This window comes from Mustela lutreola, chromosome 7 (genome assembly GCF_030435805.1).
Source record: "Mustela lutreola isolate mMusLut2 chromosome 7, mMusLut2.pri, whole genome shotgun sequence".
NCBI classification, from domain to species: Eukaryota; Metazoa; Chordata; class Mammalia; order Carnivora; family Mustelidae; genus Mustela; species Mustela lutreola.
This window is the reverse complement of record NC_081296.1, coordinates 125,178,004-125,203,792: the sequence shown is the minus strand read 5'-3', so window position 1 is coordinate 125,203,792 and position 25,789 is coordinate 125,178,004. Positions and strand designations below refer to the sequence as shown.

At 45.1% G+C, this 25,789-nt stretch overlaps 1 long non-coding RNA gene across 1 annotated transcript in view; it reads right to left on the bottom strand.

Moving 5' to 3' along the window:
- Window positions 1–21,724, bottom strand: part of LOC131836778 (uncharacterized) — a 53,082-nt gene extending 31,358 nt beyond the window's left edge. The window contains exon 1 of the long non-coding RNA XR_009355768.1: window positions 21,435–21,724. This is a non-coding gene — a long non-coding RNA (uncharacterized LOC131836778). The remainder of the gene's footprint in view (window positions 1–21,434) is intronic.
- Between the last annotated feature and the right edge of the window lie 4,065 nt (window positions 21,725–25,789).

Here is a 25,789-nt window from a genome sequence, read left to right as displayed (position 1 = left end):
CAGTGAAGATTATTCAGTGTTTATATTGCTTTTATAATTAATCTTTGACTTACTGAAGTCATAAATTTAAAAACGTATAAATTTAAAAATCCTTAATCTTTTAAATCAGAGGTTGGCAAACTGCAGCCTGTGAGCCAAGTCTGGCTGACTGCCTGTTTTGGTAAGTCAAGTTTTATGGGAACACGGCCATATCTATTCATTTACATATTGTCTTTGGTTGTTTCCATGCTAGGATGCTTGGCAAAGTCACAGATCTGCAGCGGAGACCACAGGGCCCACAAAGCCTGAGATATTCACCCTTGACCCTTCACAGAAAGTTTGACAATCCCCCTCTTGGATTTAACTTACAAATCTTATTATTCTATATTTAACACTCTTCAGGAGGCTTTAATAAATTCAGTTAAAACGACTTTAAGCATTTTTAACTGCATGTATGTATTTGTATTAGATTTCCTTTTAATGTCACTCAGGTGTTTATCTTAACAAACAAAAAACTTCTCAAGTGTTTGTATAATTCTTAAAAACCTAATAAACTATGTAGAACCTTATAACTCTAGCTATATTTCGATAACTTGCAACTATTACTATAACCTTATAACTATGTTGAGTCTTAACACTGTTAAATGTCCTAATGTTAAATGTAGAAAGATTTCAATTTAGAAATATGAAACTTCAAGCAATTAGAATTTTATTTAGGGTAACAAGACTGACTTCTTTAACCACAAGTCTAAATTCTCTTAAACAAAAATGAACAAACTGCAACAGATTCCTTCTTGACATAAAATAGAAATGTTGCAGGCTGGAGTCTCTTAAATGTACGCTAAATCATCTCAGAGTTAAAATATGGCTACTTGTGGGGCACCTGGATGGCTCAGTCGGTTAAGCATCTGTGTTCGTCTCAGGACATGATCCCAGGGTCCCAGGATCGAGACCCACGTCGGGCTCTCTGCTTAGCAGAGACCCTGTGCCTCCCTCTCTCTCTGCCTGCTGCTTCACCTACTTGTGCTCTCTCTGTCAAATAAAAAAAAGAAAAGTCTTTAAAAAAATACAATATTCTGGGTGCCTGGGTGGCTCAGTGGGTTAAAGCCTTCGCCTTCAGCTCAGGTCATGATCCCAGGTTCCTGGGATCGAGCCCTGCATCAGGCTCTCTGCTCAGCGGGGAGCCTGCTTCCTCCTCTCTCTCTGCCTGCTTCTCTGCCTACTTGTGATTTCTGTCTGTCAAATAAATAAAACTAAAGTTTAAAAAAATACAATATTCATGAAAAAATTATAGCACCCCAAATATTTCTGGGGGCTCACTCCCCAGTGATGGATGCTGCAGAATGATCAATAATCGCATTTCAGACACTGACTGGACTTTTCTTGAGAACAGTGATGAGACTTGCTAAGCCCCATTTGGAAGCCACAAGAAGGACACCATAAATTACAGGAAGGGGTGGCCACACAGTCTATATTACTTCCTAGGGTTGCCATACCAAAATTCCACAAGCTGGAAAACTCAAATTCCAGAAATGAATTGTCTCACATGTCTGGGTCCAAATTTACCCTTTTTTATAAGGATAATGGTCATATTGGATTAGTGGCCATTCTAATGACTGAATCTAAAGTTAACTAATTGCATCGGCAATGACCCTATTTCCAAGTAAGGTCATATTCTTAGGTACTAGGGGTTAGGACTTCAACATATGAACTGGGGGCGGGGGACCCAGTTCAACCCATAGCAGAGACTGGAAAGCTTAACACTATCTTTCTTGAACTCTCTTGAAGTTGGGATGATGGATATAATGTAGGTCCAGCATTCAGGCAGAATTGGAAGGCAAAAATGAATTGGAGGCCCTTTCGCTGTTTTTCTAGTCATGGTCATTTCATTTTTCTATGAGGATTTTCAGAGGACTGCTATGGTTTGGAGCTGGTGGTCCCAGTGGAGGATTCTTGACTGTGATAGCTCTCTTACTGACTGACTAGCCTTCTGACTGACTAGCCTTCCAGACTCTGGTCGCAGCAGATGGTTCTGAAGGAAGCAACCTTCACTGTGTTTGGGTGTCTGGTCCATTTACCAAGTAAGCTGTAGGGCTATCAGGTTTGAGTGGAAATGAGAGCAAGAGAAAGCTCCTGAGCTGACCCAATGCAAGCAGTTCTGCATTTTGGCTCTTATGATCCAGGATATCTAACGGCATGCAAAGCATTTGTGACTTGGGTAAGAGCACTTACGAAGCCTGTGGTAGGAAATTCATAGCAGAGGATTTAATATTTTGAGATAAAGTCACATCCTTTGGCAAGAAACTTCTTTTAAATGGAAAACCAAGTGATCCTGTGACCAGTCTTCCCATCAGGAACTGGGTGTTGTATAGATGCACTCATCCACCAAGTTGGCCTAAGCGGAAGTGGTAGACCATATAGCTAATTGAGCCTGAGCAGGTTGTGATAGCCCAGGATGCATGAGTAGGCGATTCACACTCCCAAAGCACCTAGTCCGTGAGTCTCCTTCAACACACACGTATACCCTCAGGGGGATTTTTTTTTTTTTTTTTTTTTTTTTTTTTTTTTTTTTTAAGGTAAAGAGACTAAAAAAAGCAATTGAGCCTGGTTCATGGATGGTTCTACAGGATACGCAAGCTACATCAATAGTGGGTTTTCCCCAGCATTACAGATTCACTAAGAGGTAGGGGAACAGCAATTCTCCCAATGGTTAGAACTTGAAACGGTTCCTCTGGTTGTTCAGTTTGTACAGAAAAAGAGAGAGATCAAAAGTAAGGGTCTATCCAGATGCTCAGGGACTTGGAAAAAGGAACAGGTGATCAGTTTCACTGTGGTCTGAGGAACGGGTGTCTAGACCTCCTGCAGTGGACCGGGGTGTAATGCATCCTGTAGGTTTGCTCACAGAAGAGCAGCACTGCACTGGGGAATCGAAATAGCAAGGGGGACAAGACACTTTGTTCAATGGATGTGAGCTGGCGGCTTTTCTTGATCACCCCACACTGTGCTAAAGCAGCCATGGTTAGATAGCTCAGGTACTTTGTGTTGCCAAGCGCCATGTTACTAATGGCGCACTAACACTGAGCCGCCGGCGGCACATCACGCCATCCATTAACAGGCTTCGTGTTAACTGAACTCTTCCATCACGGGAAGGGCAACCATTTGTCCTCACTGTCGTATTTAGGTCTGGGTTTACCTTCTCTGCCTGCCATGTGTTGACCAGCAATACCATGGATGAATCCACCAAACGTGTTCTTCATTCTTACAATGTTCTGCACAATGTTATTTCTGGCCAAGAAACTAATTTCATAGCCAGATTTTTTTAAAAAGCAGGTGGCTGACTTCCAGGAGACTCAGTGATCTTACTCTGCACCCATCTCTCAGAAGGCTGCCATACAGAGAGAGAAATGGCCTGCTGAAGACAGCCAAGCTATATCTTGCAAGGCACTTTCCTTCAGGATGGGGTGTATGCTCCAAGCCAGCTGCTTGTGTATGGTCTTGCTTCTCCCCTCAGCCGATCTCATAGATCTGGAAATCAGGTGATTGAAATGGGAAAGGCAGCTCTCATTATTAAGCCTGATCATAACATAAACATTTTTATTTGCATCTCTATGTCTTTGAGCTGTTGTTTAGAGATTTATGGACTCTTCCACGTGGGGAACATACGGTTCCACTGGACTATAAGTCAAGACTTTCCCCTAGTCCCTGGGTTTCTCATGATCACTGGATTTCTGACAATCAGGGAAAATTCAGGTTGCTGCTGCTCCATGAGGACCCGTAGATTCTTTGGGGTACCTCCTAGTATCGCCATAACCTGTGGCAAAAGTTAGAGATGATTTCAGCAAATCTAGACCCTCAGATGGCTCAAGCACGAAGGTTTAGGGCCTGTCACCAGGCAAAGAAGTTGGGCCAATTAGGAAACTAGCTGGGAGCAATGGCTGCCTTAAATGAGTTGTTGAGGAAGACGTTATAAATACCAACTATGGACTTGTGACAATAGCCAAAGTGATGACTGTAGTAGCTTGTCATTTATCCCCTTGCTATTTACGTATCGTTTATATGTATTAACCACTTTCCTTTGTATTCCCTCCCCATGCCTTCCATGTTTAATGAAGGGTTTTGTGGGCCATGATTAATTTTACAAGTCGGCCCATAGGTAGTGGGACATCAAGACCGGATGGTGACTGAGCTGAAGGGAAAATGAACGTTGCCCAGAGATGGATGCGGAGAAGTACTGCTCTCCCTCTGGGGAGAGGGCAAGTGCATCTGAATGTTAGGGAAGGCCTGGTGTTACTGCTCTCATTTGGTAACTTACATTTGGGAAGACCAGACCATACAGACATGTAACCCCCAAACGGGTGGCCCATCGTGGACAAGACGGATTAGAGCTCTGTAGCCATTCCATCCTCCTTTTTGTATGCCTTCCTCTACTACGGATGTGGGAATGCCACAGACTCATTTCTCAGACTTCCTTGAAGCAAAACTCAGGATCTCACTTAGCTTCTCCCGATGTGCTTGCATGATTCCAGGTTTGCCTCTGGGTTCTGCTATTCCTACTGGCAAGCATGGCCCAGGAGCCACTGAGAGCTTCTTTCCCAGGGATACACAGGTGTCAGTGGGTGGTCACTAGCCTTGTAGGTGTCAAAGAAGGGCACCTGTCTTGCTGGTGCACGTTCCATGAGGGCACCATGGCTCTGGGGCTGGCAGTGGCCACTGAGACTTACTAGGAGTCTCATCAGGAAGACATCAGAAGGCAGGCTTCCTGATGGTGGCCAAGGCAGGTGGCTCCCAAACTGGCAGTTTCCCAACTGGGCAGGCGTTTCCTGTGGCACAAGAGACAGCACCTTCTGCTGTGGCCCAGTTCTATGGGGAGAGTCGTTCCTGAAACTCAGCCTCAAGTGTTTTCCTCAACCCTAAAACCAAGTCTGAAAGCCACTTATCACCTTAGAATAAATTTGTTTCGGCCTAGACTCTCTAGAGTGGATTCCGATGTCTGCCAGGGAAACATGAGTGATTTAAAAACAAACAACAACAACAAAAAAATACCTTCCCATCTAGGTCTTAAGTCTGTAACATGTGTTAGAATTCCCCACTTTTTCATATTTTTTCAATAGGGCAGGTCTCAGTATCTTACAGGTATTTAAAAATCACCTCTCTCATGGTGTTGTCTTTGTTATGACTAATTTTATGAATATCATTCTACTGTTAGCTCTATTTTTTTTTCAAAGATTTTATTTATTTATATGACTGAGAGAGAGAGAGACAGCAAGAGAAGGAACACAAGCACGGGGAGTGGGAGAGGGAGAAGCAGGTTTCCCACTGAGCAGGGAGACTGATGTGGGGCTTGATCCCAGGACTCTGAGATCATAACCTGAGCCAAAGGCAGACACTTAACAACTGAGCCACCCAGATGCCCCAGCTCTATTTTTCATTCTCCTTTATCACCTTAGGAGCCCAGTGAGCCAATGCTGTGCCTTAGCTTTCCAGCTACTGACGTGTGCCCCCTACCAGCCACTAGCTCGTGCTCTGGACTTTTCCCTTCTCCTTGTACCTTTCCCCTCCTTCATTGAAATGTCTGTTTTATGTCCTGTCAGAATACTATCTATGGATAGTTTAATAAACTAATTTAGTCTATGTTAATTGACCACAGTGGAAATAATATTTTAATATTAAATACAATACTTATATTGTATTTATAATATTAAATATTAAATAATGTATATTATATATTATATTTATAATATAAAATAATAAAATAATATTTAGTTTTAATATTAAATAATATGAAATACGAATAAATATTTAAAATGATATTTTAATATTGATAATAAGAATGATGGCCATACCCACTGCAGACATGCATGAGCATTGACTACATGCCAAGGATGTTACGAGAATTATGCCTTTAATCCTTCAAAATTCCCAAACCTAAGGAGCTAACTGCTGTTATCTCCATTTTACAGATGAGGAAACTGAGCCCAGAGAGGTTAAAAAAAAACCGCTTGATTAAAGTCACACAGCTTCTGAACATTAGTTCTGGCCTGAGTTCCAGGTATTGTCTACTAACTCCTATGCTGTATGGTCTGTTTAAATCCAAAGGAACACTTTGAGAATATTAGGTGGCCTTGCAGCATGATGGGAGGAAATATTTTAAGATGTCCGGATGGAGGAATCTTCTAGCAACAGAAGCATGAATATTTTACTGAGATCAGGAGACCTAAACATAAGACATTAGGCACTAAATAAGAACATTCCACATTTTGTGGTAACACAGTCATTTCTGTAGTAACAAGATAAGCATTTTGGTTTATTTCGTTGCATAAGAAATGAAACTGGAAAACATGAATATTTAAAGAAGGATAAAGGTATATAGGTAAATGAGCAAAAGTAGAGGAATCTGGAAAATGGAGAAAGGTTAGTTTATTTGTATGATAAAATATTTCATTAAGGAGTCCATATTATGATAAGCTTCTAAAAGATTAAGGTAGTATAGATAAAACAGTAAATCGAGTTTAATGCAGGGTTAGATAAGAGGCTGGTAGTCGGTAATAACGATGAGATGTGCAACGCGTAAGGTCACTGATTATTTGGAAAAGAGGAAAAGGTGGACATGCAGAATGGAGCTGGTGTTTGATAAATATGGATACCTTCGCTTTTCAAAAGTTCGCATCATGCCATTTCTCTTTTGCAAAAGATCTACATTAGTACCTGTTTTTGCTAACTGAAAGAAATCAGAAGAGGATTTTCACTTTTACCAAAGGCAGGGAAAAAAATGAAAATACCTTTCAGTGTTTTGCTGCAAACTGTTACACGGGCAGTGGGCACCCCCAGCAGTGAGAGGGTCCCCGCCAAGCAAGCTCTTTCCCCGGCGATCACATTCAGCATCCGTGCATCAAGCCCTCATAGTCTAGACCTGTGTCTGAGCATTTGTGCTTTATCTCCATTTATTTTATGCATCCGCTAGCAAGATGTGTCCTAAGGCATCAGAAAAGCCTATGAGAGGTTATTTTTGGGGTCTGGGAACACTCAAAAATTTCTCCATATAAATAGGAGCTAATTGCTTCTTTGGGTATGTCATTTCAGCTTACAAAACATTTCATACAAACACCCTACTTGGGGGAAACCTGTATTTGGTTGCTGAGGAAACAATAACCATAAAAGAGAAGGGAAACTAGGGGAACTGGAAACTAACTGGAATGGTTGTATGGCGATCATTTCCACATTAACAAATAATGGGAAAAATTTAGTGAGGTTCTTAACATTCCAATGTTATTAAGAGAGTAGGGTAGCAATAAATCCTATGGGTTCCACTGCTGTCTATTTAACCCTCCAAAGTGGTTCATGAAGTCTAAAGACTGAAGGCTGGGCTAACTCGTGTGTAACTAAATCTCGATCTAGAGAACAACCAGCCAGTTAAATGGCTAATCTGGTCAGTTCCATTTGCCACACTGATGTGGACCCTTACCAGTATCTTGTAATCAAGCTGGTTTGGGCTCCTAGAGATGAATAGCCTCTGTGTAAAAAAAGATAATGAATGAATAATCAGATGCCATGAAAACCACCAAGTTTTGCAAATGCTACGGTTTCCTTATAAAATTCATGGTTACTGTTTCTGCTATTGTAACATCGAAACTATCAAATCGGAGGCAGATAATCTTAGTGATTTGCCTGATGAACAAGAAAGTCATTAGATACACACGGCTTTATGGGTTCTTTCTTTCCCCCCAAGAGTGCTAACCATGAAACTATTATTTTACAGATCCTTCATTTATCTTTCAGAATTCATCCTCTACTCTCCAACATGCAAATTAAAGGTTCTGTTTTGATACTGGGAAAAAAATGATCTACGGATAAGAGACTAGAGAGAGAGATAAATTATAGGAGCACTTTGCTCAACCACAATCACATTTTCAAACTAAAAAGTATGTGAAAGTGATTTTCTAAGAGATTTAGTACTCTGACAAAGAATAAGTTCCAAGTGAATGATCCTTTGGAGTGGAAAAAGGTTAGCTGTGAAAATGCTTGTGAAATATACTGTGGAGGATTCTCATTTTAAGATTATGGTCGTTCTTGCCTCCAGGTTCAAGTGTTGCTCAATCAGCAAGGTGCTCAATTCATAGTGATTGCTGCGCATTTCCTTGTTGATCAAGAAAATGCATAATCTCAACCTAGACACATTTACCATAGAAATGAAGATAAGAAACGGGATTTTGATTTAAATTTTCCAGTTGCAGCAGATCCAGAAAAATATATGCAAGTGAAGATTCCCTTTGAAAAGCTCTGATTCAAGTTAAGTCCAAAGAGAATGAATGCATCTCCGTGTTCCTAACGCTGTCTTCCCATTAGACAGCAAGCGTTTCTCGCTCAGAGCCCTTGTCAATTTGATTAAACTCACAGACACGTGACTGACTCCGCCTCTGTTAAAAATACTCTCAAGCCAGAGAATGACTGAGAGCAGAGTGGCTTTGTCTTTGTGAGTGGGTCCTTTAGCTGAGCAATCAAAACACTAGCTAGAGGGGTATATAGGTTTAAATTCAATACCCCACAACTGAACTGTCCAAACGCATCTCATAGCAGAGAGGGATTTGCAAGAATGCAAATTCAAGACCAGAATCCAGAATACCCTTCCAGACATGGACTTTTAGAGTTCAAAATGGCCCTTGAGAATTAGGATACTTCTTTCCAGTGGTGTTTTCGTGTTGGTGGTATAGTGGTGAGCATAGCTGCCTTCCAGTGGTGTTTTCAAAGGCTGACTTTCGAGGCCGCTTTTTGTGCATCTTGTTTGCGCATCTTGTTTCCAAGATTAAAAATCCTTCAGGTGAAAGACTAAAGGGGTAAGGTGGGGACTTGAGGAGTGTGTGTGTGAAGGTACGAGAAAGGTGGGGACTTTAGGGTGTGTGTGTGTGTGTGTGTGAGCGCTCTTCTCTTGCGTAGGTAAGAAATAAGGTAGGAGATTCCAAACCCAAAAGAGTTCACTCAGCCTAGACCCGACCGGGGTGATCAACTCCGTCCCCAGGAGACAAGCTGGAAAGTCTCCGGGCTGCCGAACCGCGGAGTCGGCCCGGACGCGAGACAGAGCCAAGCGACCTTGCGACCCCGCCACTCTAGGAGGCGGCTCGGGGACCCCGCGGCTCCCTGCGAGCCCGACATTCGCGCCGGGAAGGAACGCGAGCGAAGCTCGGACGCCTCCCCGCCGCCCACGCGGGGGCCGGAGCCCGCGCTTCCCGCAGGCGCAGCCAGCGTCGGGCGCGGCGGCCGCGTTGCCATGGCAACGGCGGCCCGTCCCCGCTTCCGGGCGCCGGCGCGCCACGCCGGGCGGAATGGGGCGGGGCGGGCGTTGCTAGGAAACGGGCGGTGGAAGTCCGCCTCCGCGGCGCGCTCGCCCGGCTTCCATACTTCACGGACGCCAGCGCCGAGGGGATGGAGGAGGGGGAGGGCCGGGGGCGGCGGGATGGACGCCACGTGCTGGCCGGGGGACGAGGGCCTCTCTCCCCCGCGGCAGGCTCGTCCAGCCGACGTGACGTGCCCTTTCCCGTCGGCTTACAAGTACTGTGTCCTGCGCCCTGGGAGGAAAAATGAGCCAAAACACTTGGGCATGGCCTCTCCCCGCACTGGCTCTGTGAGACAGTAACGTCCCCAGGCCGCCCTGAGGGCTGTTGACCGGCTCTTCTCCCCGCTCCGAAAGGAGCCATTTCTGGAGCTTTGCTGTGTCGAGGAGCCGTGCCGAGCCCTTTGCCTACACGGACTCATTTTCAATCCTGTGAAGCCGGGGCTCGTAACTTGGCTTTCAACGAAATGAAGAAAATGTGGCCAAGGTCATACGGCTGGTTGGGGGTGCCGCCAGGATTTGAAGCCCTGTCTTGCTTCAAGGTCTCTGGGTTGTTACAACGCTCAAGTGTCGTCCCTCGGCTGCTTCTTGGCTAGCACGTCACCCCCTTGGCGAGCCACACACACGCCGCACCAACCGGGTCCAGTGTCCGAAGTGGTCTGGCAAGAGGATTGAAAGAATAAAATCAAGATTGCCCCCCAAATCTGGGACATACGGTTTGCCTTCAGATATCATTGATAATTTGCAGGTGTCCTGGTCTGTAACCTACAACCGCGATCACCGCTTAGGAATTCAGATCCTTCTTCAAGGGAGAAGGTCGAAGAGGGAGATTTGCCAAAATGAGTATTGACTCCCAGCAGGTATCCCATGCTGGGCTAGGTATGGGGGAGATTAAAAGATTTTTTTTTTTCCCCTAGACTGTGTCTGTCCACAAAGAGTTTATATTCCGTTACGGAAGTGTCTTGGGTTGCCCAGGATTGTGGGCAAGGCTATTAGGGAAGTGTTTCCAGGAGAAACTAGTAAAGGGATAAAGGGAAGCAGAATAGGGCAGGAGAAGGCGGCAAGCAAGGGAGCAGTCAAGTCAAGAACCAGCCTCAGTTTGATCAAGTTCCTCTGGAAGGGAACTGGTTTTTTTAAAATCCACACACCAGTCAGTCCCTGGCTACAGGCCTTCTTGGAGGGATGGGGAACCTGACACCCAGGGCTTCCTGTTCTGAATGACTCTGGGTGAAATGGTTCCTGTAAATTAAGGGAAGGTCGTTTTCTGAAGGACGTTGGAGGTGTGAGCCATCAGGAGAGAAGTACCCAAAGGCTTCTTTGCCTGTACATCCCAAAGAAGAATCACTGGGCATAGATCCAGTGACCCAGTGAAGGGGACCTGGGCAGTATATCAAAGGCATTCACCGAAGTTCACCCTTTGCATCACTCAGATCCGTGTGCTTGTCACGTTAAGTCCAGTTCATTTTGTCACCGCTTATTCAAGATTCTAACTGATCATGGATCTAATAGGATAAATCACAGCCTGTGCCCCTGTAGCTGGTGCCAAGATTATAATCCATATCCATCATGCCATTTCTCTACTGTCCATTCTAGATTCTTCTCATCCTCAACAAGCCCTTTGCCAGACTAGGGGGCTTCCTGGGTAGGGTGACCTACATCTTCATCCTCGAGGGGGTCTGAGCTCCTTACTGCTCTGTCTTTATCAGGTAGTAGCTGTTGCAATTGCCTGCTTTCAGTTAACACTGGGCATGGGAGCAGCCGGAGATCAGGGAGACGCCAGTGGATCAGCTGAGGTATTTTCCTCCAGGAGCTAGAACCTCTAGACGTTAGTCTTAGGCTCAGAGTTATGAGGATAGGAAGGATGCATGACCCAACAGGTCACTGAGAGCAATAGTGAACCAGACTACTCCTTCCACCCCGGGTTTCCAAACCCACATATTCAACTCACTGGAGATGCAATGCAAAGTAATGACTATCGGTTTAAGGCACATACTGCATTTCGAAGGCCGGTGCCCAACCTCACAGAGTAGCATTTCTAAGTTAGTACCCACCTCTGCCTTCAGAATCTGGTTACGGCATATCATGCTAGAAGCTTCTGAATGACATTTAGTGCGATCAGTAGATTTCATAGTCATATGCCTATTTTCATACCTCCTTTGCCAAAAAAACAGAAAATGTTTTGTGGGATCCTGTATCAGTATATTAGACATTCTGAGTCTTCAGGTAGAGGAAGGCACTGCAGGCTAGAAAGATGAATTCATACACTAATTCATACACTAATCAATGCCAGTCAGAACAAAATGCTGCACTTCCAGGGTGAGAGGTATTCTACATAATTAACTTGCCACCAAGTCTCTGATTGGTGTTCTGAAGGAAGGTCACCGTCCTGGAGACATAAAGTCAGTCTCTGTTGCTCATAGGTCAGACATTCGCAGTAGCAGCACTCGATCGGTTTTGGTGAGAAGGAATGCGTCTTCCAGGCTCATGCACAGCCTCCATCTCTGCACGAAGCTAGCACATTCATGGGCCTGTGCCTGTTGCACAGGAACCATAGGAACGACAGACAACTGCTGGCTGACATTTACAGGACGAGTCATCCTGCCCACCTGGTTTCTTAAAGCCTCTTCTGCAAGGAAAGCTCCCTGGGGGGGCACTCAGTTTCCACACCAATATTTTTATTCTGTCTATCTCCTTATCTGGGGCCACCTCTCCCATCATACACATTGGATCACCAGGTGTGATGTCCTAAGCTCTGCCTGTTACAGTTTGTCTTCATTGGTCTCTTCAAAGCCCCCTCTCCGGTTGGGGGGATAGATCAGCAACTATCCAGTTGCAGTTTGTCCCAATGTACTGAGTCAGATTATCTGTGAACCAAACTGGGGATCCTTCTTCTAGCAGCTGGCTGTGGGGGATACCCATAGGTGTGAGCCAATAGAGACACGTTCGTCAGTAGCTAACATGGAGGTATAGGTCTCCATTTTGTGCGGTTTACTCATATGTTCCGGACCTGTCCAAGCCCAGTCCCACCCAGTTTCATAGTCCTTATAAGTATTTCCTGTCTCTTTCTCAAAAGCTAGCCAGTGCATCCTCTTCCATCTGTCTCCCATTACAATTCACCAAGAGTGAAAGTCTTAGTAACTGCAACAGTACAAAGATACAGGAGGCCACAGTTAATATTAGGTAGGAAAAGAGGTTTGGTTTGGTTTTGTTTTGCTTTCTTGATGCTTTATCATCTAGTACTAATCAAAGTTTTGTTTGTATATATGTCCTTAATTCAGCAAAATGAGATACTGTATGCAATCTAATATAAAATAAAATATATTGAGTTTCTAATGTATTTTTTTTTTTAAAGATTTTATTTATTTATTTGAGAGAGAGACAGTGAGAGAGAGCATGAGCGAGGAGAAGGTCAGAGGGAGAAGCAGACTCCCCATGGAGCTGGGAGCCCGATGCGGGACTCGATCCCGGGACTCCGGGATCATGACCTGAGCCGAAGGCAGTCGTCCAACCAACTGAGCCACCCAGGCGCCCTCTAATGTATTTTTTTAAAGATATTATTTATTTATTTGACAGAGAGAAAGATCACAAGTCGGCAGAGAGGCAGGTAGAGAGAGAGTGGGAAGCAGGCTCCCTGCTGAGCAGAGAGCCTGATACGGGGCTCCATCCCAGGACCCTGTGATCATGACCCGAGCCGAAGGCAGAGGCTTAACCCACTGAGCCACCCAGGTGCCCCCTAATGAATTTTTAGAAGTACAGAATGCCTCCTCCCATGAGGGATGGGAATCCCCATTTTCATCTTGCTGGTGAATGAGCTGCATCCAGAATCTTATTCTTAAAGTTAGCTTCCTGGGACTACTTGAGGTAATAGTTGTCTTTAGCAGGTCCCCCAAATGCAGACCCCGAGGAGAGAATTTGTGTGCAAGTGATTAAGCAATTTACCCCCAGAGAAATAGTAAGGGAGTAGGAAAAACAGAATAGGGAACAAAAATTAGCCAGGCAAGGTTGTGATTTCAAGTAAAGTTCCAGATTCAGTCTGAACCCTTGAGGAGCTTTTGAGAAGAAATTACCCAGTGGAGTTTATCCTACCTAAAAATAAGGGATCCAGGTTTTTATGCTTCTGTACCAGTCAGTCAGGCCACCATGGGTATTTTAACTTCCCAGGTTCTTTTGGTTCTAGGGGCATCTGAGTGTAGTGGTTCCAAAGAAAGCTACGGATAGGAAATTTTGGAGCAAGGCTTGTAGAAACTGGGGAATGGCAACACTGAACCAACAGGGAGGATTTGAGAAGAACTAGAGTTCCAAAACTTCTAAAGAAACAAATATTAATATATCAACAATTGACTTAAGGCTTCTGGTCGCTGACAAGATGAGAAAGTGAACCAAGCTTCTTTCTGTCTCCTCCCAGACATGAACTCTGAAGAAACCACTGGAGAGATATAGAGAGGTTGGATTTCCATTTGCGTGTTGATGGAGGGCATAGTGCATGACTCAGAACATCAGAGAGATGGGCGCTGTGGAGAGTTTTTCTTCCCTCACTGCCCTGAGCAGACCATTACCTCCTGTGATCAGGTTATGTTTGTGATTGTGTCTGTGTATGTCTGTGATCAGGTTAAGACTGTGACTTCACGGGGCACCTGGGTGGTTCAGTGGGTTAAAGCCTCTACCTTCGGCTCAAGTCATGATCCCATGATCGATCTTGGGATCGAGCCCCCCATCAGACTCTCTGCTCCGCAGGGGGCCTGCTTCCTCCTCTCTCTCTCTCTGCCTGCCTCTCTGCCTACTTGTGATCCCTGTCTGTCAAATAAATAAATAAAATCTTAAAAAAAAAAAAAAAAAAAAGATTGTGACTTCCATCTTGCCAGCAGACTCTCTCTCTATCGTGTCTTTGGATTGCATGCTTTCATGGCAAAGAACTGAGGGAGTCTCCAGCCAACAGCCAGCAAGGAACTGAGGCCCTTAGTCCAATAACCCTCAAGGAACTGAATTTTGCCAGCATGCATTTAGAAGAGGATTGTTTCCCACTTGAGCCTTCACATGATAACACAGCCCTGGCTGACACCTTGAGTGCAGCTGGGGTGAGAGCCTGGAGAGAGGACCCAGCTCAGCCACATATAGATCCTTGACCCATGGGAGCTGTGAGATAACAAATGTATGTTGGTTTATGCCACTAAGTTTGTGGCAATTTGTTACACAGCAATAGGTGAGTGATATTAACACTTTGCAGCTGGCCTGTAGGCTGTAGCATGTCTGCCCTGAGGATGGTTATCTGTGTACAGGTTTTATCCACCTGCTAGAGTATGAGGCCCACTTTTGGGGCCACCTCCAACAGCTAAGCTTTGCTCTGCACATAGTAGGCTCACAGTCAAAGATTCTTTGGCAGGAGCTCCAGGCATTTATGAAAATAACAAAAACTGACTGGGTTCTTAGTGTGTGCCAGGCCTTGTTCGAGGTAATTTAATCCTCACAACAATCATATCGGTTAGATTCTAATAGGATTTCCATCGCAGATGAGAAAAATGTCCTGTCCTCATACAGGACAAATCATTTGCCAAGGCAGTGACACGTGTGAGTGGCAGAGTTGGGATTTATGCCCTGGATGGTCCAGCTCCAGAGCCCACGCTGCCTCTTAGAACCGAGAAGAGATGGAGCTCGGTGCCCCGCAAACATGGCCCTTTTCTAAAGTACCATAAAGCAGTCTACCTCCTCAGCCACTTGTCAACTGGTGGAGGGCAGGCATGTATCTCATTTGACATGAAATCCCACCCTGCATATTTAAAACATAACTACAATAGGGGCCTTAAAAATTTTGGTTGAATGAGTAAGTGAATGAATGGATGGATGAGCTGCCTTTGAATAGCATGTGGAGACAAAAAAAAAAAAAAGGAAATCTATAGAATGCTCTATTTCTAGATATCATACCGGCAGACTTACGTGTCTCCCACCAACACATTTCTGTACAGTTGCTGTCAATATTAGCTCTTCTGGTGCTTATTTGCTAGCACGAGTTAGGAAATATGTGTTTTTCTTGACTTGGAATTGAGAGAAGAAATAATTCCCAAGATGTAAGTGGAGAAGGAGGCAGCTATTGTCCCTAATAAGTGCGACTGTTTTCTTACTGGTCTGACTACTCACGCATGCACAGAGAACCTTGGGTTATATCTCATTCCACACCTGTAGCAGTTTATTACCTGTAGGGATAAGTGAGGTTATAGAATGGATTGCTCTGAAGACTCTGCTTACTTGTATATGCAAATATGGCTAAATTGCTTAAAATAACAAGTTGCATAACACCCTCAACTGAGGGAATTTGGTTTGAAATGTTCAGACATCATCTTTGGGCCTGCCTGCTATAAGCATGGGAAGTGAAAGATGGCTTCTATCAACGCCAAGTTCCTTAGTGACACAGTGACTTCAGAGTGGGGAAAACAGCTAAAGTCTTGTCTCGTTTTTTCATTGTTTTCGGGTACGAGAGTCAGAATAATAGTTTAATAACAATTTCTATGATTAAGTTCCTTTGGTTTCTTATACTACAGACAAAATGCCGGCGGGGGAGTTCCATTAACTACATGGCCATCCTTTACTCCAGAAAGGTGGACTCCGCCATTGTAGGTGGTGTGTTTCATTTCCTGATAAGACTGGTACAAATGAGCTGTATTTCTGGAGCCTTTCCCCTCCGTTTTGCTGTGATCCCCGCTGCACCACATAAATCTGGTTGCTTCAGACCTGCTTACAACGTTTCACTGTTTCTTTCAGGCCCCTCAAGAAAAAGGACACACTTCTTCCCCCGATAGCCAGGATAGCCTCTCATCCAGTTTCTACTCCTCTGAACGACTTCAGCTCAGTGGTTTTCCCTACCTGCTCTCAGTCCCCAGCCTCCAGATTCCTACTCTCCTGCACTTTTCTCTTTCTCACATTTTCTCTGATCCCCAAAGCCATTGGCCTTTGCACATGTCGTTTGGACTGTATTGTTTGACTTCCTTCCCCCCGCCCCCAGCACCAACCCAGCTCTTCAAGCCTGACCCACTAAGAAGTTGTTGGCTGCATCTCAAGCATTCTCTGAGCTAAGGTTGGTGCCCTACTTGGGGCTGCTCTGTTCCCCGTGCACAACTTAAGGTGGTCCCACTGGAGGAACATTGGCCACGCCTGCTGGACGCTCAGCGCTGAGAGGGTGGGGCCTCCCCAGGTCCTATCTGGCATCTCAGCACCCAGCACAGGGGCCTGGTTCACAGAACAAATGAGAAACACATAAAATAAAATCCATTGAGTGAATGTGCTCATTACTCTCCTATTAACCTTCGTTTCTCCACTTTGGGTGGATCTAAATTGCAATTAGTACAGTTTGTAAATTTCATTCAAGATGAATGACAGTTTAAGTAAAATAAAAGCTGTTGGCACAAAAGAAAATTTCCTCAAAATAAATTAAATTAACTTTTGAAATGGATACCACATGAACCTCATGATTCAAAGCAAAAATCTGAAAACCAGTTTCTCGGATTTTAGACTGTTAGTACTCATTCCAAGTCAATCGATTTTCAGTTCTTACAGACCCTTATCATTATATGGGAATGACCTACCCAACGATGTTGTCTCTCACTCTCTCTTGCAACTTTGCTTGGAAAGTGTGATGTGCATTTTTTTTCTGCTGGTGTAATAATAAAAGGCAGGATAAATAGATTGAGACTGGCTTCTTATCGTGCTAGTACAGGACAGACAAATAGCTAAGATCTAGAGAACTCTCCTAATGTACAGTATTTATGAGCCAAAATGATTTTTATTCAGCACAGAATTCTCTCTCTGCAATGCACATGGCACAGTGTCCCTCCTTAGCTGTTATCAGCAATAATAGCAGTCTGACCAAAAAGATGAGGTTTAATCATTTGGGTGTGTTCCTAATCAGCCCCCAGTGCTCTCCTGGATGGAGGTGAATTTAAAATTGGCACTGCGAGTTGATGAAGTCGTGACTTTGTTTTTATTTTGAGGATTTTGATGGGCTTTGATTTAAATACTTTGTAAACTTTAAATCACTATTGGAGTTTTGCATACCATCTTACAATGTCTTTTATCTGTGTCAATGTTTAGAGCCAGGGCCCTATTGGTCTATCACGTGTTTTTTTTTTTTTTTTTTTTAAAGATTTTTACTTATTTATTTGAGAGGGAGGGAATGAGAGAGAAAGAGAGAGAGAGAAAGCATGAGAAAGGAAGGACAGAGGGAGAAGCAGACTCCCCACTGAGCAGGGAGCCTGATGCGAGACTTGATCTCGGGACTCCAGGATCATGACCTGAGCCGAAGCAGTCCCTTAACCCACTGAGCCACCCAGGCGCCCTATCACGTAGTTCTTATTGTGGGGCAAACTCCAGTGATAGTCTTGTTCAGGAAATTGATGTCAGCCTGACCAGTCTTACCAGGACTGACTACATAGGTCTTCTAGAAAGGCATTCAATGGCTTACCAGGCAAGAAGGGAAAGAAGAACAAAACGCAAGAGAAGGGTATGAGATACTGAGGGTGTATTGGCTTCCGATGGCTGTCATCAACATTACCATGGGCTTGGTGGCTTCCAACAACAGAAACCTATTCTCTCACCATTCCGGAGGCCAGAAGTTCCTCATCAAGGTGTCAGCAGGATTGGTTCCTTCCCATGTTTCTGAGGGAGAATCGTTCCATACCTGTCTCCTCGCTCCTGCTGGTGGTCAGAAATCCTTGGTGCTTTTTCGCTTACAGACCCATCACTGCAATCTTTGTGCCATCTGAAGACGTGGCCTTTCCCTGTGTGTGCTCCTGTGTCTAGGTCTCAGACTCCATCTCCTTTCTCTTAGAAGAATATCAGTCATTGGAGTTAAGGCCCATCTTTCTGCCAACATGCAAATGTCTTATCCAGGTGACCTTAAGATCCTTAACACAGTTCTATCTTCAAGGTCCCTACTTCCAAATAAAGTCACATTCCATGGACCTCAGGCTCCATCCTCCAGCCTCCAACCTCCAACGAGTCCATTCAAAACTTGGGCTTGAGACATTTTGGGGGGGCATGATTTAACCCAGAACTGAGGGAGATTTCACCTGTGAAAACTCCTTCCTGCTTTGACCCTCCCAAGAGCTCTCCGTATTTGACCTCTGGACTTTCTCCTCCAGCCACTGAGGCAAACCTCTGCTTCTTATTCATACTGTTTACATTAAGACCAGAATCTGAGAGACCGTGGTGAAGAGATTTTAGATCCGGATAAAGAGAAAAATCACCAAGAAACAAACCAGGAAGGAAGGCTGGTCCTAAAAATCCTAAAAGATCAAAATAGAGAACAACCAATATATAACATGGTCCCACTTTTTATTTTTTTGATGAAGCAAATTGCATATATATTCATAGAAAACTTCTGGAAGGATGTATACCATAGCAGAAGAGGTTATGTGAGGGCTCGGGGATTACAGGACCTTAAATTTCTTCTTTGTGTGTATTTACATTTTAAAAACTTATGGAATTTTAAAAATACCTCTTTATACATTAGAACTAATGGTTTATTAAAAGATAATAAGATCTCAAGATGGCAAAGAATCATCCACCTGCCCTGGTTTTTCCAAGACACCATTGTTCTGAAATCGAGTAGAGCTGGTGGAACAGAGTCCATTGGTATCTTTCCCCGATTCTCTTTTTATTACTACGAATTCCACGTATAATATCCTGGTGTTTGGTCCCCATGTGGGTGATCTTACTGAACTGTAGATGTGAGAGCTGGAAAAACCTCAAAGACCATCTGGTCTAACATCCTAATTTTACAAATGATGAAAGAGAGCCCAGAGAGGGTGGCAGGTTCTCCCAAGGTCCCACGGTCAGAAGTGGAGCTGAGACCACATGGGGCTCCAGCTGCTGTCAAGGTCTTGTGGATGGACCACTGCACTAACATGAGTCATTCTGTCTATTTTCAGTTCAACTTCTAATGAATAAATAAGCCACTTATCTATGCCACTAATAGGCATTTGTGAAGACTTATTCATTGAACAATTACTGAATACTGGCACCTTGTCCTAGCATATGCTGGCCACTGGGAACAGAAATGGATGGACAGGTCTTCAGGATTTACTCAGTTAAGAAGAAACTGTAATCTAAATGTCCCCAGGCCTACCCAGGGCTGCAGATGGGGTCATTTTCCTATAAAGGCCCAACTCTCCATAATGGCAGTTCCCAGCTGCTATCCTGAGACTTCCACGTCCTCATGCTGGTTATTTTAGGAAGTTTCAATGCAACAGGACCTGAGAGTGGGTTTTTTGCTGGGTGGGGTCTCACAGTCACTCAGCAGCAGCTCTGCTCATGTTCCCCCTCAGGCCCACTTGAGGAGTCTAAAACCATTTTTTCAGGAAGTATGATCTTCAATTTTATGTGTCAATTTGCCTAGGTCTTAGTACCCAGATATTCTGTCAAACACATTTGAAGACATTTTAAAGATAAGATTAACACATGGGTAGACTTTGAAGAAAGGCAATTACCCTCAACATTGTGAGTGGGCCTCACCCATTCAGTTGAGGGCCTTAATAGAAAAAAAGACTGACCCCTCCAGAGGACGAGGGAATGCGGCCAGTAGTAGATCTGGTCTTTGGGCTTGAACTGCAACTCTTCTCTGGGTCTCCAGCCTGGTCTCCAAAATCTACTCTGCAGATTTTGGACTCTCCAGCCTTTGTATTTGTGTGAGCCAATGCCTTAAAATCAATCTCTCTCTCTCCTTCCCTGGTCATAAATGTCCCAGGCACCCAGGGGTTTGTCAAAAGTCTCTGTGGAGAGAAGGGTGGAGAGAGCCCAGTCCCCCTTTCCCCACCTTGACCCCCAGAGCAACTCTGGGGATTCTTTTCAATAAACATATTCCCAATGTACTTTTTTCCCCCTCCCAGATCTAAATGATGATGGATGATGATGTCATTGTGATAGTCATATCTTAATAATATAAAACTAAAATTTATTGAGCACAAAGTATTAATCAAGATGCTTTAGATGCATGAATTCATCCAAACTTCTAAAGATCAGAACTGAGCCATGAAGGGGCGTCTGGGTGGCTCAGTGGGTTTGTTAGGGTCCCACGAGATCGACACAACACAAAAGTCAAGCAAAGCATTATTTCACGCCAAGAATCGAAAATCAAACCGACCAGTCGGGGCCGTCTCTTACAAAAAGGCGACGACGACCAGGACACCGACCCTGACAACGTCCCCTTACCTGGGGACTCCCCTACCCGACAGCGGCGCTGCTCCCGACAAGGCCGCTTCTCAACGATAATGCTCCTGGCGGGGCCGCTCCCCAGCAACGCTCATGACGTTCCCCACCACTATGCTCCCAAGGATCAGACGCTCCCAACGATCTGGACGCTCCCAACGACCCGGACGCTCCCAAGGGCCGGATGCTATCATCACTACTACTCCCCTGCCGCACAGACTAACCTTTATAGAGGTGGCTGAGCCCGGCCCACACACAGGTGGCCAATGAGATTGCAACACACAGGGAAAACTTTTTGCACAGTCATGCTTGGTCAACAATATGGGTGACCAACTGAATTCCAACTCACCACAGCAAATATATGCGCACCCCACTGATTGGATGTCTCTATCCCCTGGCCCGCCCCTATATCCGGGGCCTGCAAGGAAGTTCCTCTGGGGGGGGGGGGGCAGGGTCACCCAAGCCCACAACGGAATGGCTCCCTCTGACCAACCAGGCCCTTACAGATTGAGTGTCTGACTCTTGATTTCAGCTGGTGTCATGATCTCAGGGTCCTGAGACTGAGTCCTGCCTCACACTCGGGGTTCAGCCCTGGGTCTGCTTGTCCCTCTCCCTCTGCTCCTCCCTCCTGCTCACTAGTGTTCTCTTTCTCTCTCTCTCTCTCAAATAAATAAATAAAATCTTAAAAAAAAAAAAAAAAAAGAACTGAGGCATAGAGAAATTAGGAAATTGGCCCCAGATCATCTATCTAGGGATTGGCTGTGCACTCAGGCAATCCCTTGAGCGACAACGAAAATTAATGTTAACGGAGCACTTATTATGTCCTTAGTGCTGTTTGTGAATTATCTCTCATTTTTACAGCAGCCCAACAATGCAGTGACTATTATCATGCTTTCTTCCCCGAAGAAGAAGGTGAGGCATCAGAAGTTTCACTCACTCAGTCCAGAAAACCTCCAGGGTACGGAATCTGCTAGCAGTTGGCAGCCACTGCCAGTTCTGAGGAGTGGAAAGGTATGCTCAAAGCTGTGCTTTTGGAAAGTCAATCTGGCAGCACTGAAGACTGCCTCTTCTTGGCTCACCAGGCCCAGCTATAAGATTGGACCATAGTGGCGGCAAGGGCATAGCCACTCCAGGCTGATTCCCGGGCTGGGGCTCTAATCCTGCCGCGCCCCCCTCCCCCCAAACTGGATGAAGACTTTGGGCTCCGCATGGCCCCTCTCCCCAAGGTGGCTGTCTTGGCACCTCCCTCCTTTGCTGCACTTCCTGTTGTTCTGAACCCTTACCCAATTGGCCCATCCCAGCGGCAGACAGTTCCCCTGAGTAGACACTGCTCTGAAAAGCCCAAATCTACCACCAGCTGGAGCCGGTTGGGCTGCAATACTTCCTGTTGAATTGGGTCCTGGGGGCAGAAACCGCATTGTTATTTATACCCGAAGCTCTTTATTCCTGGCGCTTTACAAAACACAAAAGGCTAAGCCCTCTGTCTTAGGAGCCCACAGACCACAGACGTACAGAAGACAACAGAGAAGAATCAACATCCCCCCTCGTACACCGTGGCCCCATTCTGCCTGAGCGGTTCCTTCTGCTGCCCCTTCTAGTTCTTTCATCGCCCTTCCTCTGAACGGTCTTATTACTGAAATAGACTCCTAATTAACACATCAGGTTTCCCCTGTTCCAAAAAGTCTCTGAAATTTGCCTGTTCTCTGATGCCGCTCACCCAAAACACCCCCTGCTGTCTTTATTTTGTTCTGCTTTTTGTCCTGGCTTGTATCATTTGTTTCTTTGTATTGAAAGCTTGTCAGCTCCTGGAACCTGGCACGTATTAATTAGGAGGATGGTCTAGTGCACGACACAGCTTGATGGAAAGCCAGTCTGAGTGGGGAATTGGGCAGAGAATCAGAAAGACGCTGAAGCGAGCGGGAGTCAGGGAGACAGCTTAAGACCATGACCCAATTTTCAGACCCAGGGTGGTGGACGGGCAGCCTTCTGGGCTGTGAGTCCTCCCTGCAGCTCAGCCTGTCTTCCCCCTGTGCCATCACAGTGCACTCCGGGTCTCACCTCTGTGCCTTTGCCCAATTTGTCTCCCTCCTCCTGGATGTCCTTCCTGCTCTCTTTGCCTATCTGCCTTTCCAGGCCAAAGGGAAAGTTAATCTCCACCCTCAACCCCTAAAGCCTTCCATGGCTCCTCTGGTCCTAATTAACTGCCATTTTCATGTCACCCTTACTCTGTTTCCATCTGAGTCTCCCCCGTGATGATTGTGGTCTTCTTGATGAGCATCATCTCAGCGTGTCCCGTCATCAAAGAGAAAAGAGGTTCAGCTAGACACTGGTGGAGTAAGAAAGAGGCTTGTTAGCTGCTTTCGGTCAGATGTGAGTCTTGGCCTTCAGAGCACTCCCACACCCTGGGTCCCTATAGGGCAGCATGAGAAGAGGGACAAGCTCCACAGAGTTGCCGGTGTGAGAAGCAGCTCAGTTGCAAATGGCTTCTCCAACTTGGTGTCTTGGGCCTTTGAAATCTTGGGCTCATATTTGAAATATCTATTTCTTGTCCTGTCCACAGGTTTTAATACACGCAGTGATCACTATTGGAGCTCTGCCTGATCCCCTCAAAATCCTTTTTCCATTCTTAGATAGCTTGTAGGTTTGTAGGTTTGCTTCCAACAGCAGTGTTCTTCAGACTTCTTCAGAAGTCTTCTTCAGAAGATTCAAATCAGAAGTACCTAGAAATTTCTATGCTCCTTGAGGGGGGGCCCTTGGTTGATGACTGGCTGGTGCCCAGTATGAAAGCCCAGATCTTCGCTCAGAGTTGGGGCAGAGTCTGAGGCATAACTTCTATTCCACTGATGAGGGAGCAGGAGGCTGGCTGAGGACAAAGCAAGAGCTGAGGCCTTGCACCCCCCCCCCCCTTCATCCGCTCCCCTCCATAGGTGTAGCATTCCTCAGGCACCCTTGACTGCCATAAAATGATAAATAGTTAACTTGCTGAGATCACAATCCTGCAAGGCAGGAGTCTTCCTTGGTTTGCAAATGTCCTTCAGATTACAACAAAGAAGTTACCTTATCAATAGCCCAATTTCCAAAGACACAGAACTCAGTTCCTCAAGCCCTAATGTCACCCTCCCCTCCATAAAAAAACGAAGGAGGCGGAGGTAGAAGGAAAAGTAAATAAAGTTAAATTTCTTCTAAACCTAAATCTCATTAACAAGGATGCTTGATAGCAGGAATGTAATATTCCACCAGACTTCCAATTGTCTTTACTTGATAGCAACTAAGCCTTCAATATCCTGATAGTATTCTTTGCCCCAATAGCCCTTCTGAACACCCCTTTGTCCTCACCTACCCAACTCCTCTGTATATAACCAACCACTCCTAACAACCCGGGGCAGCAGCAGCTCTTCCTGCCCACGGGTCCTGTCCCCGTGCTTTAATAAACCACCATTTTGCACCAATGACGTCTTAAGAATTCTTTCTTTAGTCGTCGGCTCCGAACCTCCTCACCCCACCGAACCTGACTTAGGTTCTGGGACTTCATCACCACAGCTCTCCCAGGGGCAGGTCTAGGGCTGGGACTTGGCCCAAAATGACTCTTGGGTTGGCTTCTGTTGGTTCTTTGTCCTACCTGTCTTCCCCACCCCCTCCTACTGATTTGCCCTGGGGAATAGTTCCTTAGAAAATCTTTGTCCATGAATATTCATTTCCAAGTTCATTTCTGAGAGAACCTAAGATAATACATATGTCGCATCTCTTCATTGGTCATTGGCAGTCACCTCCCCCGCCCCACTCCAACCACATACTCTTCTAGTTTCCACTTTTTTAAAGTGACGCTTGACATGCTCTTTGAGGTAGCCCTTCCAGGACCTAACTCCAAGTAAATTTTGTACAAGTCAGGGGAGCCCATATTTCAAGTTAGATCATTCCACACATATCCTCTAATATAGTGAAAAGCTACCTAGTCAGTCCCTGGTAATGGGATAACAAATACACAGTCAGAAACTTATATTTATTTATTCCCTTTAGAAGATAACATTTATCTTATTTTTCCAGAATTTCCTCATTTAAAAAAATTTCTATGTAATACATTTAAGGACATCAATGTACTAAAATGTTGGTTTGTGAGATAGTGGAACCATTAGGACCAAAAAGGATTCTCAGAGCTTGTCTGTATTATTAAAACAAAGACTGTGACTTCGGGTCTTGTGCAAAGGTTTCATTTCATTTTAAAATCCCAAAGTTTGCAAAGTTAGCCAGTGAAATGACATTATTCACCCTCCTAGGAAACAGTGGTAGCTTCCCCCCAAATAACTTTGGATACTGCCAAGGTAGTCACTGATAGATTCCACGCATCTTTTTGGATCCTACATTCTTCTTCTTCTTTGTATTTTTTTTTTAAGATTTTATTTATTTATTTGACAGAAATCACAAGTAGGCAGAGAGAGGGGGAAGCAGGCTCCTTGCTGAGCAGAGAGCCTGATGTAGGGCTTGATCCCAGGATCGTGACCTGAGCCGAAGGCAGAGGCTTAACCCACTGAGCCACCCAGGCCCCCCAGGATCCTACCTTCTTGATATCCTGACTCAGGAATGCTTCTGCCTCACTGGCCGTGCCTTAAACTCTTCTGAGAAGCTGCCTCAAGCAATGAAGCAAAGAAACAAATTACCTTTTTGTCCCAGGTCACAAGTCACTGAACTCTTCCTAACTTTATTTAAATGCAACCCTAAAATCCCACCACCATTTCCCAGCTTTGCTGCAGGTGTGTGTGTTCACGTCCAACCTCCCAAGCAGAAAGCCAAGTCTTGTTCTTTGTTCCTCAGTGTGGGGCCAGGGGCACACCTGTCAACCGCATTGATCCCTCGAGGAACAAAAGTCACAGGCTACTTTGAATCAAACCAAGGCAATTTGAGTTTGTACGAGATTCAACCGATTTGTGGATCCAGGCACCTCAGCCAGCTAACGCCTCAACTGGCAACTGAAATGTACTTTTCTGAAATGTGATTTCTCAACCCCTGTTAGCTATCCGCCGTCAGATGCACCTGAGTTTTCTTTCTAGCTCTGCCGTTCTGCAATTTGATTCCTTTTCCTGCCTGAGAAATTCAGGTTTGTGTGAACTTAGGGATTCGGTACTTCAGATTTCTGAGAAAGGCAGTTTATTAGGAAACCTCGTGTTTACTCAAGTATGCGACAAGTCCCACTTGGCCAGGAGGCTAAATGTGATTCCTTGAAATTCTGTTCTGTGGACTCCCGGGAGCTAACTATAACGTTTAGTCATCAAAAGGATAATTTAGGTTCATTCTTTC